Below are 17,690 nucleotides of genomic sequence, written 5' to 3' on the forward strand. Positions count from 1 at the left end.
CCCACCTCTCCAATCTTTGCCTCCAGAGCAGCCCTGGACTGCGTGATGGCAGCCATGAGCGCACTATTATCTGGAATGCCCCCTTGTGCCCCTCCTTGGTCCGCAGCAGAGGCTCCCGGTCCAGTAAAGCAATTGATCATGCTCTGCTTGGCAGATCCTCCCCCTGGTTTGTCCCTTGTCATAGTGGCGGTCGGATGGCTGTCATCAACAGTGGTGGTGCAGCAGTCCTCCGGCCAAACCCTCAGCGCAAAGCACCGTGGTTCAAAATGCCACCCGCCTTTCTCCACTCACACTGTCCCAATCTGTAAGTTCTGTTTCCAGCTACTGGCCACTTGCAATGCAGGACATGGGTGGAGACCTCCTTCCCCCAAGCCGCAGCGAGTGCTAATCCAGCCGCTTCCGCGGACAGTCGTGTCTCCTCCCCCCCTAAAGGGAGTCCCTCTGTCTCTTCACGTGCCACCTCTAAACAACCAGGGAGGTAGATCCGTCCCCCACACTGGTCTCCACTGCCAATAGAATATCCTGACCCAGCTCCTCACAGCCAACAACGCTCCGGCAGAGCCCAGTGGTCGCAGGCCAGTCCCCTAGCCACCAATGCACTGCAGGTATCCAATCAGGGCCTTCCACTGCAAGCCCTCACACACGCTGCCCCTCTGATACAGACTCTGTGTAGGAATGCTTCTAGCTAGGAGTAATAGGCCCGGGAGCGCAGTCCACGATGTGGGGCCCTGCTGCCAGGCTCACACGGCCCCACTGCTGAAGTCCCCCACAGGCTGACCTCTGCCCCAAAGGCCGCAGCCTCGGGTGCCGACTACGTGGAGGCTCCAACACCTCCGTTGCGGACCCGCGGTACACCCTCTGGCCCCGACCGTCTTCTCAGGGGGGGTTACAAGCCACAGGGGTCCTGTGCGAGAGACACCCCCCCTCTCGAGGCCTAAACTGGTCGCCGATCCCCGCACTGAAGATTGAAGGAGGAGGGGGGGGGGGCCGGGGCACTCAACGGGTCACCGATCGCGGGTCAGCCAGCCACACAGCCTCGACTATATGTTGTCCTTGTCAGCCACCGGCACTCGGCCGTGTCACAGCCGGTCCGCTCAGGATCCCCGGGCAATTTCATAATTCTGCACGGCTTAGTCCACCGCTGTGCCAAGGCCTCTACTGTCCCCACGAGGCCGCCGCTTCAGGTCTGCCCACAAGGACTCCCGGCCGCACCATGATGCAGGTGCCGCCGACGCTTCTGTTTTGGCTCATCACCGGTCGAGTCACCACAACTCGGTTCCCAAGCACCCCAGGGGACTTCGACGTTGTTATCGTCGGACGGGAAGGATGTATGCAAGATATTAGCGTAGGGCTACACAGAGCCTGCCGAACGCACGTCCACCATGCTGGATCGCTAGGCCACGCCTCTAACTAATTCTGCTGGATTTTAACCTTTTATCAATTATTTTTCTGCCATTAGACGATTTTAAAGTTCTATAGCTTCTCACCATTTTGACGTTTGAGAGAAGGTTGTAACTATGACAGTGTGCGCTCAAAGAAGACTCTGACAAGTGACGCAATTGACTCCAAGAAAGTAGGCCATCCATTAATTGGACTCCATCCAGGGATAGACGAGCGGCAAAAATTAGGATTTTATACATTTTAAAATGACACACTAAAAACAGCCGATACGTTGTCAAATGAAGTGAATACAGAATGAATATGTTACAAAACCTAATTGGGAAGAATTCTATTCCATGAGCGAAAAATAAGAACATTGACATTACTGAAAGTGCAAGATTGCCCATTGAAACCAGGAAACGTGTTTTTCAAGGCTGCAGATTCTCAGATTGATTTACAATCTGCCCACGCAGGTCAGCAGCAGGTCGAGGGGTGTGTTCCAGAGGTGAACCCCACTGCACACGTTGGACTCCGTATGTCAGATTCATGTATACAGGACTCTGCCCCCGCTCTCAGCCCAAACCTTTGTACTCATTCATGAGCTGACTGGATTACGTGTCACAAAAGAACTGTCGAAAGTGAGTGCTAGACCGCCTACAAAAAAAAAAGATTAACTGGCATATCTCCCACGCACTGCTGAATGGGCTCCCTGGAAAAAAATGCACTTCTACCTGGGCTAGGGAGATGTTTATAGTCAGTAAATGAGAAAAGATCATGTTCTGATATTCGGTGAGAAGAAGCCGGCTAAAACCTATAAATGTTTTGACATTGTATGTATTTGGGTTGGACATGTTGCTTAAAGACGAATGCGCAATATCACATTACCACCTCATCCGTCACCCTCGTCCTTGTCATGCCACTTATGGACTATAAGTGGCACCATGACCCTGGAGGCAAACACCTCATTAGCTTCTATGTCTTCCTTCTTGCCCCACCTCCACTCTGGGTATATTCCCCCAACATCCTTCCCACTCATCCTGTTAGCACTCTGAGTCTTAGACTGGTAGATTCCTCTTTCTACCAGCTCCATCAGGATAGAATGTTTTTTGTTGATTTAACTATTTTGTGAACCAACTCAGCTTTTGTGGGTGGTGGGGGTTTGGTGCTCCCCCAGTGTCTGCACGAGCTTTCAAGGGCACTGCTAGCACGAGGTCTCGCTGCAGAGCCGAGGGAAGGTAAAGCAGCCAAGTCCCACTTTCAGTGAGTGGCATAACAAAGTGATGCCCCCCGCGACTTCCATAGTGCACGGATATTCATTGGCCTCGGGCCCAATGGCTCCCCTCAAGGTTTGTGGGCTTTTCTGCACTGCAGGGTTGTGCTATATGTCCCTGCCCACTTTAGAGATTTGGCTGCAGAATCGTACCATGGGAAAAATTGCCTGACCTCAAGATGGCAGAGTCAGGTTGTGTACACATACAGCAATTCCTTGTCGGAAAGAGGTATACAGCCGACTGACAAAAGAGTGAGGCCTCATTGGGGAGTGCTGAATTCTACTGCTCCAGGAGAAGGAGGCTTCAGAAGAAATATTACCTTACACAGTCCATCCTGTAACTCTGTAAGCGAGAACATGTGGCCGCATTAGGGTGATGTCCTGCCAGCGAAGAGCCCCAGACAGTGGTCAGTAAAGTGATGGTGACAACCTGCGCTGATCTGTCTTCTCCACCGAAGAGCTGGTGAGAGGGGAATGAACAAGAATCTGAGGTAGGTTCTTCCGAGGGAAAACCAACTCTTAAGCATTAATTTGTTCAGGGTGCACAGCTAGAGGATATACTCACCCCTTAGTCTGGGCCTGCTCTTGACCCAGAAGATTGCTTCACCCAGGATGATTCTCTACACACAACTCTGAGTGTGAAAAGTGATTAAGAAGATTCTCACCAAGTCATAGAAAAGTAGTTAAAAAGGTGAGGTTGCGAGGCAATTATCAAAATTCTAGATTTTGATTGGTTAGGAATTGTAATTTATGCCATCAGAAGTCTCACTTCCACCTGATAAAGTAGATTGAAACACTGATGGATACCAGAAAAGCGCCTATTCATCAGCACATGTCATACCAGTGACTTACTATTATATGGCACACACAGTGATTTAAAGTGTCAATCTATGCCAGGGACTAGGCAGAATGGGCATTGGTGTAATTCCTGTCTGACACAACCCTTGCTCGGTATAACGAGGTTATGCTGCTCCATCTAATCAACTACATTTCAAGTATTTCGCAGTTTCGATGGACCTATTGAGGGGGGTAAACATGAAATATTATGGTCATCATTTTATAGTGTCCTAACGGAACTGGATAAGAATAGTTTGAAAAAGTTGTGTGGAACTCATATGAAGCAAATGTACCTATGCTTTTACAGGCTGCATCAACTTCTCATCAATAGGAATTATTGAGATTCGTATCTTGATAGGAAGAATTGGAAAAGGAAGCATATGCTGGGTAATGTTATTTGATACAGTGTTGAGAAGTAAGAGGGTATTGGAGTTGGATGTTATGGAATTACTGTCTTTATAAAGGGTGAATGAATGTTTAAGATAAGGAAAGGATGCAGCCGATTTACTTGAAATTCAGTGATAAAATCTTGGATTTTTAATAAGACCACACACCCATAGTGATAAGAGTTTAAGGTTGTGTAGAATATGCCACGGACTGCGCGGATTACATGGGGGTAGCGCCTTGTCACGGGCTGAATTAGATGAAAAAGGAAGGCTCGGGAATTGCCAAATGACTGTGCGGGCAACGCCTTAGGTCAGGCCGGACAGGCCGGACAGACGGAAGGCAGTACCCCGGGCTGGTGAGAATGAACGTGACTGGCTGGAGGACAGGAGGACCAGAGAGGAAACCTGATTCAGAAAACAGAATGAATGCTGATTGGTGGAAGTAGATTTTGAACTAGCAAAATGAACGTGATTGGCTGGAGGACAGGAGGACCAGAGAGGGAACCTGATTCGGAAAACAGAATGAATGAATGCTGATTGGTGGAAGTAGACTTTGAACTAGCAAAATGGAAACTAGGTGGAATTTAGCAGGAATTGAGTGATTGGCAGATTGAACCTTCTGAGTAATAACGTTACGCCTTGGGTCAGGCAGGACAGGCGGAAGGCGGCACCCCGAGCAGGTGAGAATGGGCGGAGGACATGAGGACCACAGAGGAAACCTGATTCGGAAAACAGAATGAATACTGATTGGTGGAAGTAGATTTTGATTGAGCAAAATGGAAACTAGGCTGAATTTAGCAGGTATTGAGTGATAGATTGAACCTACTGAGTAACAAGGTTATGGATTGGTTGAAAGATGTGTGGACCAGAAAGGGAGCCCACTGGAGACTTTGAATGAACACTGATTGGTGGAAGTGGAGTATAAAAGAGTGGGTTACAAGCCAGTTTGAACATGAAGGTGTATGGGAGAAGGACAGTGTTGGAGACATGCTAGAAGGAAGCATGGAATGTAATTGGTGAGTGCATGGGGGTTTTTGAGGAAATGTTCATAGAGACAGAGGGCATAAATAGAGATGAATTGATATGGGACAGTGCAAAAAGAAGAAGTTATTTAGTGTTATGCTACTGACCTTGAGGACTATTGACAGGGAGTGCATGGTGGGTATACTAGTTGTGGACAGAATGGAGGTTATTGAGACACAGCAGGACCATGAGGCCCCGTGGGAGCATGGGAAGTTGGGAATAGATGATAATGTGGCCTCAGGATTGTCTTGCATAGCAGACTTGGCCTTACATTACATATACTGGAGCAACTTGGTGTTTTCTCTCATATTCTAGATGTTTGCAATAAACAAAGAATACTAGAAGAAGGAGGGGCGCATGACATGGAATTCAAAGTCATATGATTATCATGATATTAGAAGGTAACACAAAATTATTCATTGTAGGGTGCAGAATTGAAGAAATGTAGCAATGTAGAGGGTCTAAAACGTATACTTTGTATATGATGTAAAATGGATTAAGCAATTATAATGGTCAAAATGGGGACACTGGGATCTATATTCTGGAACTTGCAACGGTATTGCTTTTTGTTTTTTAGATTGGCTATAGGTAGGGAGTCTGAACTAATATATTCATAGTGACTGATTTAAAATGTATGTTACGTTGAAGTGTGAATATGTATGTGAAAAAACGATTGACTGGCTTGTGTTCAATTTACAGCCCTGATGATGTTCGCTTAGGACGAAGCGCGTTGGCTGGATATATTGGATAATGTACCTTTGTGTTGAAAAGTTGGATTGAATAATACATTCGGAATTAACTTTCCAATTAAACAAGACTCCCATGGGATTTTCTTGATTGGATACACAGAGAATGGACGTGTAGTAGGCCGTGGCGGTTATAGGGCTGAAAGGGACCACAGGACGCCGGAATATAACCTGTACTTTTCTCCTTTATTTCCTTTTAGGTAAGGGTTAGGGATAGCAAAGAGTTGAGGGTACGTTTGGCAAGGAGTTGCTTCCACAAAGGTCAGTCCAAAAAAAACCAAACAAAAAGAAACAACACAACAGGTGGCTGAAGGCAACTTCTTCTTCTATCTACTGGCTCCAGAATGGCGTAGTAGGGTGTATTGGGGTCTTCCGTTGTCCTGCACTCTGGCTGGCATCCACTTGATAGGGCGAGCAAAAGAAAGAGAAAAACACAGGTTGGGGTCAATATTGTGCTCACAAGTGGCGTTTGCTCTTGTGCTACTGTCACCAGCTGTCTTTGTGGAGAGGGGGGTGGGAAGATTTTGTCGTGGGGCCTTAAAGTTATCACCGCTCCGGTGCCCTATCTCCCCGTGCCTCCCCACCTTCCCCACCAGAACGATCCCCGTAGGGATACTTGCCTTGAGCCACGGCCCGTCCCCAGGACCGTGGCGGCTGGACCCGGGGCGTCTTCTCCTTCCTGCAGCCCACCGGGTATGGTCGCGTTGTATATTCCTCTCGTCTGTCGTCTCCACGCCTGTTCCTTCTCAGTCCCGTCTTCCTTCACTGCTTCGCTGTACATCACGCTTTCTGTCCTCCTCTCGTCGGTACCTCTCCCCGACTCCTCGCCTTCCGCGTCCTTTGTTCCACCTTCTTCCGCCTGCGTCAGGGTCTCCTCCCTGTTTCCCTCAGCTGCCGCTAGACCGCTGCCATCTTCCGGTCCTGGTTGCGGTGTCGCTGCCGTATCCCGCTTCCGGTCCAACCCACCTCCGTCCTCATTACACACCTCTCCCCCTAGGAATGGACAGTGGGGCCATTCAGTGGAGGGATTCCGGGACAGGTAGTCAGCACAGGTCTGTTTAGCACCAGGTAGATGCAGAGTCTGGAAGGAAAAAGGTTGCAGTGCTAAAAACCATCTGAGGATGCGCTGGTTAGAGTCTTTGTGTTTTACAAGCCAGGTGAGGGGAGCATGGTCAGTGAGAATAATGAAGGAACGTCCTAACAGATAATATTGGAGGGCCTCAACCGCCCACTTGATAGCCAGGCATTCCTTCTCTATAGTCGAGTAGTGCACTTCTCTGGGGAATAATTTCCTACTGATATAGAGAATGGGCTTGAGGTCCCCATTCGAGTCAGGTTGGTGTAACACGGCACCCAGCCCCAGACCAGAGGCATCCGTTTGGAGTACGAATTGTTTATGGAAGTCAGGGAAATGCAATACGGGTACTGTACATATGGCGTTCTTTAGTTCTTGAAAGCTGTTTTCTTGTGTTGTGGTCCAGGTGGTTATTTTGGAGGGGTAACTTTTAGTCAGAAGATTAGTTAGGGGACTGGCTAAGGATGAGAAGTTCGGGATAAATCTCCTATAATACCCAATGAAACCCAGGAAGGATCGGACATCTCGTTTAGTCTTTGGAACCGGGAGCGTTTCAATGGCTTTGATCTTACTCATCTGAGGCTTAAGCAGTCCCTCTTGTATCGTGTACCCTAGGTATTGTATAGTGTCTGTGACAAGAAGAGACTTCTTAGGGTTTATTTTCAGGCCTTCCTTCTGTATGGCAGTGAACACTGCCGCCAAGTGTCTCATATGTTCCTCCCACGTTGGGCTAAAGACGACTATGTCATCTAAATATGCGGCAGCGTAGGCCGCATGGGGTTTCAGTAAGCGATCCATTAAGCGCTGAAATGTCGCCGGGGCCCCATGGAGGCCAAAAGGGAGTACCCGGAATTGGTAGAGACCTGAAGGGGTCGAAAAGGTGTTTTTTTCTTTGGCCTGCGGAGTCAAAGGTATTTGCCAATACCCTTTCGTAAGGTCCAGGGTGGTCATATATTTGGCGTTTCCTAATTGTTCGATTAGCTCATCAATACGGGGCATTGGGTATGAGTCGAATTTGGTGATACTGTTTACCTGACGGAAGTCGATACAAAAGCGTAGACTTCCGTCTGGTTTCTGGTTTCGGTACTATCACTATTGGGGAGCACCAGTTGCTCGAGGAGGGTTTTATGATATGGGCCTGTAGCATGGCCGTTACTTCTCTCTCCACGGCCTCCCTTCTAGCAGCTGGGATTCGGTAGGGTTTCTGTTTTATGACTGTTTGGTTCAGGGGGACTATATCATGTTGAACCAAGGTGGTCAGCCCGGGTGTAGAGGAAAAGAGGTTAGGGTACTGTTTCAGGAGGGTGGATAACTGTTTTTGTTGTGCGGGGGTCATTATATTCCCTGTCGGGACTTTCTCCGTCGGTTCTCTCTGTGTACTGGCTACGGTGATTTCTAGGGGTCTCTCGGTATTCACCAGTAATGCTGTTTGTCCTATAGCAGTCGGTACAGTGGATTCTTCCCATTTCTTTAGCAGATTAACATGATATATCTGCTTTCCTCCAACCCGTTGGGGCTGTAAGACACTGTAAGTGACTGGGGTTATTTTCTTTTCAATAATATAGGGACCTTGCCACTGCATTAGTAACTTATTCTCGATTGATGGGAGCAGGATAAGTCCTTTCTCCCCGGGAGCGAATACTCTCATCCGGCTGTTTCGGTCATAGTAATGCTTTTGGATATTCTGGGCTTTTTCCATGTTCTCGTGTACCAGGCCCCATATCTTAGAAACGGCTGATTTAGGGGTTGTCCCTCTTCTTCTTCCCACTGTTCTGCTGCCATATCCAGTAATGTACGGGGTTTTCTCCCAAACAACAACTCAAACGGGGAAAACCCTGTCGACCTCTGCTCATGGGTTCGTATAGCGAAGAGAATCAGGGGCAGTTTTTGGTCCCAGTCTCTACCAGTTTCTGAGATGACCTTGCGGAGCATATTTTTGATGTTTTTATTGTAGCGTTCCACAAGGCCGTCAGTTTGGGGATGATAAACGGATGTTCGAATCTGCCGGATACCTAATATCTCACAGACCTGTGCCATGAGCGAGACATGAAAGGGGTCCCTTGATCAGTGAGTATCTCAGATGGAAATCCGACCCTGGAGAACAAAGAAACCATGGCTCTGGCTATGGTGGGGGTGGTCATTGATGGCAAAGGGAAAGCTTCCGGATACCTACTCGCGTAGTCTACTATGACCAGGATGTACTTATGTCCTCTGGGTGAAGGAGGCAGAGGACCTACCAGATCCATACCTACACGCTTAAATGGGACATCTATGATGGGCAGGGGAAACAAAGGGGCCTTTCTTGCCCCTTCTGGACTGGTATATTGACATCTTACACAGGTCGCACAGTGCTTAGCCACATCTCTATACACCCCTGGCCAATAAAACTTATTCAGAAGATATTTTAGCGTGTTCTCTTTTCCATAGTGTCCACCCCCTGTGTAGTTGTGGGCTAGCTGCAACATGTGGTCACGGAAAGGAAGGGGTACAAGCAGCTGAATGGTGGTGCGATCTCCCCCCTTGACAGACCTATATAGCAATCCCCTCCTTATGAAGAAATATGGTCCTACCTTGTCTGGCTCCTGCTCCTGCACCTGTTAACACGCTCGTCCATGCGTGGGATCTTCTCTCTGGGCTGTTCGAAAGCTAACTGGTGCTGTCTCAACCGATTCTGTAAGGGAGAGAGGAAAAGCCAGTTGTAATGTCTGGGCCTGTGTATAGAGCTGTTTCTCTCGCCGTCTTTCTTTCCTACTCTTCCTGTCCTTCCCTGCTGTATCTGCTAAGTCACTATCATTAAAAGGGGCTTCTAGTAACCAGGCTAAGTCCTCCTCTTTTTTTCCGTCTAAGTACTGTTCAAACCTAGGGTGGTCTGTGCCTATGATGACCGCCTCAGGCAGTGAGGGTATGACTCCCACTTTTCGCAGTTGGGGGTCATTAGATACATCCAGCAGGACCTCTGCCACAGGGTAGGATTTAGTGTCCCCATGTACGCAGGTAACGTGTACCCTCTCTGTTTCTTGTATTTGAGGTTGGGAGATTAGGGCTCTATCTACCACAGTCACGTGACACCCTGTATCTAACAGGGCCTGGTATTTTTTTCCATTTAACAACACTGTCGTCCTGTACCGTTGGGGACGCTTGCCAGTCACATAGATGCGTCCACTAGTGTATCCTACTTCCATTGGTTCCGCTGGTGGGGTTCGATGGGGACACTGTCGGGCGATGTGTCCCCACTCGGCGCAGTGGTAACACTGAGGGCCCTGTCCACCCGATCCTGGTAGAGGTGGGACGGGTCGGGGAGGTGCACGGGGTACTGGTTGGGTTTTCGTATCAGGTCTAGGGTTGGTTCTTGGGGCCGAAAAAGGTACTCGTGATACACCCGCCTTGAACTCGGGGGACCTATGGAAAGTGCAGGCCAAGTCCACAGCCATTGCGTAAGTGAGATTGGGGTGTTTTACCCAAGTGCGGGTTGTTGCGGGTAAAGCGTCCAGAAACTGTTCCATGAACATTTTTTCTGTTACTTCCTCCATACTGGACGTCTGGGGCGTCAGCAAACGATTTCCCAGATCCTTGATCCAATAGTACAGGGCACGCGGGTTATCCCCGGTGGTCCACCTTTCTTTTCTGAACTTAGCCCTATAGTACTCCTGATCGCACCCCAGTCGTTCCAAGATGGTCTTCTTCACTTCCTCATAGGGTGTTGTACCAGCGGGGTTAGCGGCCTGATAGGCTGCCTGTAGCTCCCCAGACAAGAGAGGGGCAATGTATTGACTCCCCCTCTCTTGAGGCCAGGCAGCAGTAGAGGCGACCCTCTCAAAATTGATGAAAAAGTAATCAGGGTCATCCCCCTCCTGAAACTTTTGCAGGACGGACCCAGGGACATTTGGGTGTACTCGAGTGCTTACTATGGCATCGGTGAGCCATAGTATGGCCGTGTCCTGTACTTGTTGGTTTGTAGAGAGTAGGGTGGCTTGTTCTCTCAGGGCATTCTGGAGCGCTTCTCGGTCTTTCTGGGCGGTTTGGGCCTGCTGCTCGAGTGCCAATTGCAGATGCCTTTGCCCCTCGGCCAGTTGACTGATGATATTTTCCATGGTTTTCGGCGTGGGCTGTGTCACAGTCCGACACCTGGGGACCTGAATCCCACTTCTGACACCAAATGTAGTAGGCCGGGGCGGTTATAGGGCTGGAAGGGACCACAGGACGCCGGAATATAACCTGTACTGTTCTCCTTTATTTCCTTTTAGGTAAGGGTTAGGGATAGCAAAGAGTTGAGGGTACGTTTGGCAAGGAGTTGCTTCCACAATGGTCAGTCCAAAAAAAAAGAAACAACACAACAGGTGGCTGAAGGCAACTTCTTCTTCTATCTACTGGCTCCAGAATGGCGTAGTAGGGTGTATTGGGGTCTTCCGTTGTCCTGCACTCTGGCTGGCATCCACTCGATAGGGCGAGCAAAAGAAAGAGAAAAACACAGGTTGGGGTCAATATTGTGCTCACAAGTGGGGTTTGCTCTTGTGCTACCGTCACCAGCTGTCTTTGTGGAGAGGGGGGGGAGGTTTTGTCGTGGGGCCTTAAAGTTATCACCGCTCCGGTGCCCTATCTCCCCGTGCCTCCCCACCTTCCCCACCAGAACGATCCCCGTAGGGATACTTGCCTTGAGCCACAGCCCGTCCCCAGGACCGTGGCGGCTGGACCCGGGGCGTCTTCTCCTTCCTGCAGCCCACCGGGTATGGTTGCGTTGTATATTCCTCTCGTCTGTCGTCTCCACGCCTGTTCCTTCTCGGTCCCGTCTTCCTTCACTGCTTCGCTGTACGTCACGCTTTCTGTCCTCCTCTCGTCGGTACCTCTCCCCGACTCCTCGCCTTCTGCGTCCTTTGTTCCGCCTTCTTCCGCCTGCGTCAGGGTCTCCTCCCTGTTTCCCTCAACTGCTGCTAGACCGCTGCCATCTTCCGGTCCTGGTTGCGGCGTCGCTGCCGTATCCCGCTTCCGGTCCGACCCACCTCCGTCCTCCTTACAGGACGATATATGAGCGCACTGCTTGGAACGCTATCATTATTTGGATGAATCACATGCTCCTAGACTGTAGTTATTTTTGGTGGCCCAGTGGTGGTGGGTCCACATAAAGTAGAGTGTGATCAGAACTTTGAGAATAAGTATCCCAGAACAGCCACCTGTGAGCACTTTGCTTGCCACCCTCACTACCAATTTGTGTATTATTGTATGTATGCTTGTACAGGTTGCATCAACTTCTCATCGGTGAGGCCAATCAACACCTTAGCAATGGTGGTATAGCTAAATTAACAGATGTTTCTTGAAACATTCATGGATATACTCTGTAACATCCACTGGGTTGCTTAAGTGTCTGAAAAGATGGTCTATTGTCTTTCTACCAAAACCTGGATCGTTGATCGAATATCTCTTGATGGCTAAAATGGGTATCAAGTAACGTGGGTCAAGGGGTCACCCCAGCGGAAAGGTGTTAATAATTTATTGTGCCCCACAACAAACATTTTAAAGAATTTTCCAAGTACAATGACAGTACCTGTTCAACTAGTAACAATATTGAAAAGATGGTACCTCAGAAATCGTGCTGATAAATGCATATTTTTCCACCATACGAAAAGGGAGATCATAATTTAGCAAAATTGTTGATACTTGGCTTAAATTAGCCCGTGAAGAATATCCATTTAGAATTACACTATTTCCAGAAGATTTTAATGCCAAAATTCCCTGATGTCTTTATAGAACACGATTCTTAGTGGTATATCTTGGCTTTTATGTTTTTGATGCAAGAGCAATACAGAAGGAGAAGTAAGGTGTTGAAACAGCTGAAAATACACAGCTTGCGCTATGTAAATTGTTGTCAAGCTGATAAACATTGCTTACAAATTAGAATTTCTGGGTCTAGTTGCTCTCTTGTAGATTATTTGTTTGAGTAGTCAACATTATCAACTTTTCCCATCAATTGTTTACAGGCTTTCGACTGGAAAGTGGCCATCAACTTCAGTATTTCGTTCACCAGTCCTAGTTGCCTAAAACGGTTGCTAGGTGATATAAGATTACCGCCACTATATTGAACCTACAACAAGACATACTGTCATTAAGGGCCAGATTCCGATGTGGTTAGGAAAGCATTCCCACCTAGGGCTCGATTACGATGTGGTTAGGAAGGCCTCCTAACGGCATTTGCTCCTTCCAAATCGGATCGGGACGTGTCTTCCCGACCGAGGGCCAGATTACGATGCGGTTAGGAACATAGGCTCCCATAGAAGTCAATGGGAGTCCAACCAAATCGTATCTGGAAGCATCCGAATGCATCAGACTCGGTCGGTCGAACTCTCCCGATCCGTGTTGGTCGGAAACCATTTCCAAACCGATTTGATCGGGAAGATCTCCTAACCGCATCAGAATCGGGCCCTAAGTTGTAGGTACGTTTTTGATACAATAACATCTACAATATCAACAACTTAAGCAAGCATATGTAAGTATTAATTAATGTACCAGGGCACTGCACAATTGGAGCCCAGTCTATGCTGTTTTTGTTTGCAGTTCTATGTAGTGTAACTGTTCAAAATTGGATTTCTGGTTGGCTAGGGATGTACCTAAGCCATGCAGAACCCACCACCCATGCTCAACCCCTTGGTAACTTGGCAAGAGCAGTCAGGTTTATACCAGAGGCAATGTGTAAAGAGTTTGCGCAACACACCCACACCAGTAACACAATGAACACACCACAAAAGAGACTCCACACTGCATTATATACAAATAGACTGTATTGTATATCACACAAGACCAAAACGACATAAACCAATCATTACTTTGCCAAACTAGCAATGGTCAAGCCTCACAATGTGTGCAATACGAGAACAAAAAGCTTATACGTCGCAAGCATCATGAAAAACATTACTGTGCATATTAGCCAGTCCCAAACATCGTACTCGTTATCTTGTTTGTCAGTGCAAGACAAAATGACATCCATCCATATCAGAGCATAAAATGCAGTAGAATATGAGACCATAACACATACAGTACCATACATCACCATAATGCGTAGGTCATAGCGCATCTGCTCTCCTTTTATGGGTTATACGGTAGCTAAATCCCAAACGTAGGGCACAGGAACACCTGCGCACCTACAACAGTTATTAGGGTAATTTCTGGATGTCCGTGTAGAGCAAGTTCCTAGGGGTCCTCCGTTGAGGACTCACCCTTTACGATCACCAACACAGCAGGCAAGTGCCCCTAAGGTATGTGCAAACAGGGGAGTACACACTGGCTACTGCTGCAGGGAGACCTTGCTGGGTCCCCCGCGTGTGTCAGCCTACAGCAGCTGCCCTCTAGCACATGGTGCAGCTGCTACACCAAGCACGGTACCCTCTGTCTCGGTACCTAGGACGTAAGGCAATCACTCGGTGAGTCCTCTAGTCCTCGCAGGACTCCAGGCAGCACCACAATGCTGGCGAGCCTCCCCAGCGAGGGTCAGGGTATGGTGTTAGCCTCTCATTGGGAGGAAGCAGGACCCTGCGCATCCCTAAACAATCTCTAAACTCCCCCGGTGCGCCTTCTCTTGCGTCTGCACTTCTGGTGGGATGGACTCTCAACGCAAGCATTGAGTTGGATTAGAGCAGTCCCCGCATCACTGGTGGCCCACTAACTCTCCTGAATGAAGGCAGGCAGCACGGGAGAGATCTTCTATTCATAAGGCAACTTCACCGTCGATGGGGATCCCCCTAGGGGATTGCAAAATGGCCAGCGGCTGTTGCTTCTTGAGAGGAGAGCTGGGGTCCTGGAATGGCACTCTCCCTAAACACTGTGCAGTGGGGCCCCTTCCCTGGGGGACTGTAAGGAGGGAAATACACACAGCACTACCCTTGGTGTATAAGGAAGAGCACTTCCAACGTGCTCTTGAAACCAGATCCAGCTCTCAGAATGCTCTAGTTCTGACAGCAGAAGGCAGCGCCCAACACACGCTGGAGGGAAAGGTTTAGGTGGCCGTATCCCGCATCCCTCAGCCAGTTTGTGGCTGCCACTGGAATCCTTCCAGGCTCCACAGGAGCGGGAAGGGGCAGCCACCAGTCCCATGAGAACACTGGGGCACAGAGCAGGGTGCTACCAGGCAGGCCAGCACAAGGGTCATCATATCAAAGTGCCAGTCCTTCTCTCAGCCCAACAGGCAGCAGGTCAGCACTACAAAGCAATTAAGTCCAATGACAATTCCTCCTGGCAGTCCTCTGGCAATGTGCTGGGATCTCTCTAACCCAACCTGCATGAGTAATAAGGTGGCAGCATCGCAGAAACTCTGCGATGAGATTGCCTCTCACTTTGATGAAAAAATTGCCAAAATTGGTGGAGACCTTCATCCCAACAATACTAGTGAGCAGGATAATCTTTCTTGGAAGTTGGATGAAGAACCCCGGGCGAATACCTCCCTGGAAAACTTCCAAGCCTTTACGGAGGATTCTTTTGATAATCTGGCTCACAGTGTGTCCACGGGCTCCCCACTTGACCCACTCCCACATAAAATCTGGAAAGCTTTTGGTCAAGAAACTTTCCCTGGTTGCGACAGATCTGTGGCCAATCCTTGGAAGAAGGAGTGGTTCCGGAGGTGTGGAAGCAGGCAGTAGTGACACCCCTGCTTAAGAAATCCTCATTGGACCCTACGATTCCAGCAAATTTTAGACCTATCGCCCTCTTGCCGTATCCGATTAAAATTCTGGAAAAAGCAGTCAGTAAAACCTTATCATGCTACCTTGAGGATAACCATCTGCTGGATAGGGACCTATTTGGGTTTCGCCCAGGTCGTGGCACCGAAACTGCTCTGGCAACCGTAATGGACAACTTACGAATGCGAGCAGACAACGGGAATGCTACCGTTCTATTGCTATTAGATATGTCAGCCGCATTCGATACGGTGAGCCATACAGTACTGGTGGGAGGACTGGAGAAGATAGGGGTGAAGGGACGGGCTTTACAATGGTTACAGTCCTATCTATCAGGAAGACAACAGGTGGTGACCATGACACCTTTCACCTCCAGCAAGTCTCCAGCCCGTTTCTTTTTAATATCTATTTACGGCCCCTGTTCCCCATTATTAAATCTTTCGGTATTGACTTGGTCAATTACGCTGACGACACTCAATTGGTGTTCTCCTTGGAAGGGAAACAAGCGGTATCCATGGATACTTTCCAGGAGTGCATACGTCAGACTGCTGGATGGCTTAAGAAAAATTAATTACAATTTATGGGGGGTAAACAGAGGTGTTATACTGCTCTGCTGCTAGAATGCCCCACCACCTACCACTGGAATTTAAGCTAACTCCTGAGGAGGAAACCCTGGCTCCAGTCAGCTCTGTACGCAATTTGGGGGTCTTGATAGATAACAATCTCCAGATGGAGTCACAGGCCAACAAAACCACTGGCATGTGCTTCTCTTTGATGCGCAAGCTGCGGCAGATTCTACCGCTACTCCCAAAGGATTTGCGCTCCCTTGTTGTAAGGAACACAGTGCTGAGTAGGCTGGACTACTGCAATTCCTTGTATCTTGGAGCTCCACAATACATCCTTCAGGGATTGCAGAGAGTCCAGTCCATGGCAGCAAAGCTGGTGCTAAACAGGCAATGTAGGTCTTCTACTACTCTGGCCTTGAGAGATCTCCACTGGTTGCCTATTAAGGAAAGGGTTTGCTTCAAATCGCTTTGTATTGTATACAGAGCAGCACACGATCTGGGCCCAGTCCCACTACAGGAGAAGTTTACCTGGTACAATCCCAAGAGGCAGTTTCGCTCCTCCAGCGCAAATCTGATGACAACCACCAGCTTCAAGCTCTCTAGGATGGGGGGTAGAGCCTTTAGTGTGGCTGCTGCACATTTATGGAACGAGTTGCCCCAGAGCATCAGACAAGCCAATTCTCTGATTGAGTTCAGAAAGAGTCTGAAAACCTGGCTGTTTCCTAAGGACTGATCCTTGTTTCCCCATTGTTACTCTGGTCTGCTCATATGTTGGTCATATCTAAGTCTAAGCACCAGGATACCCGTAGGGTGGCAGTTCGCACTATATAAGAACTAAATACAATACAATACAAAAGGAAGTGGGAGCTGAAGCTGTGTGCCAACAGATTGGCATACCAGAACCTCATTGCTCAATCTTGGACAAACATGATCAGTTGTGCTCAATTGTCCAAAATCTTCTGAAATACTCTTGACAAAAGCAGAATCAGCAGATATGGGTACAGTAGGCCCTGAGAGCAGTTCAACTTGAAGACATCCCCCAAGGAACTGTTCAGAATAGAGTGTTGGGAACACAACTGAGGATGCCTCCTTTTCTGAGCCTTGACAAAAAGATACACAAGTAAAAGCCCTATCTGGAGAAGATTTTTTTGCTTTCTGTTATATTTCTCTTTGCCAGTACTTACACCTGGCGGGGAAGCATTCCATGCGGGAGCGGAGCTGCTGGGCTCCAGTTTAAGTTTCTTTGGCCTCCCAGTTCTCTGTGCTTGTCACGCCATAGCCACAGAGGTGGGCTACTAGGGCATGATAGCTGTGCTGCTGTGCACAACAGACGCACCACTGGTGGGCCAAATGCGTGACTAAGGCAAGCCCACCTGCACCTGTCCGCGGCTGGATGGCACCAGGACTCAGGTCTCCTGTTCATTTGGGGTCAGCTCCAATACGGTATGCCTCCTTGGAGTTACTGAAAATGGCCCCTACCATACTCAACCACTGTCTTCATATATTGTATTAAACCCAAGTTAATCCCCTTGTGCTAAGTGTGGGTTTGCACTCCTGGTTTCATTGGTGCCCAACACTAACGTGAATGATACTTTGAAACCCTCTCATGTGGCTCGTTTTTATTCTCTTAGCTGTAATTTGTTAGTCAACCTCAAGTTAGAGATGTTTTACTTCTTGACTGATAATCTGACAGATGTAGCTTTTTTTTATGAGAGACATGGTTGACCGAAAGCTCGGCGTCAGATATTTA

The 17,690-nt window shown here is 48.5% G+C and overlaps 1 long non-coding RNA gene across 1 annotated transcript in view; it reads left to right on the forward strand.

The window, feature by feature from the left end:
• Positions 1-4,837: 4,837 nt before the first annotated feature.
• The window catches only part of LOC146867654 (uncharacterized), an 84,929-nt gene continuing 72,076 nt past the window's right edge, over positions 4,838-17,690 (forward strand). Inside the window, exons 1-2 of the long non-coding RNA XR_014966118.1 lie at positions 4,838-4,889; positions 5,212-5,297. This is a non-coding gene — a long non-coding RNA (uncharacterized LOC146867654). The remainder of the gene's footprint in view (positions 4,890-5,211; positions 5,298-17,690) is intronic.

This window comes from Triturus cristatus, chromosome 1_2 (assembly GCF_964204655.1).
Source record: "Triturus cristatus chromosome 1_2, aTriCri1.1, whole genome shotgun sequence".
NCBI classification, from domain to species: domain Eukaryota; kingdom Metazoa; phylum Chordata; class Amphibia; order Caudata; family Salamandridae; genus Triturus; species Triturus cristatus.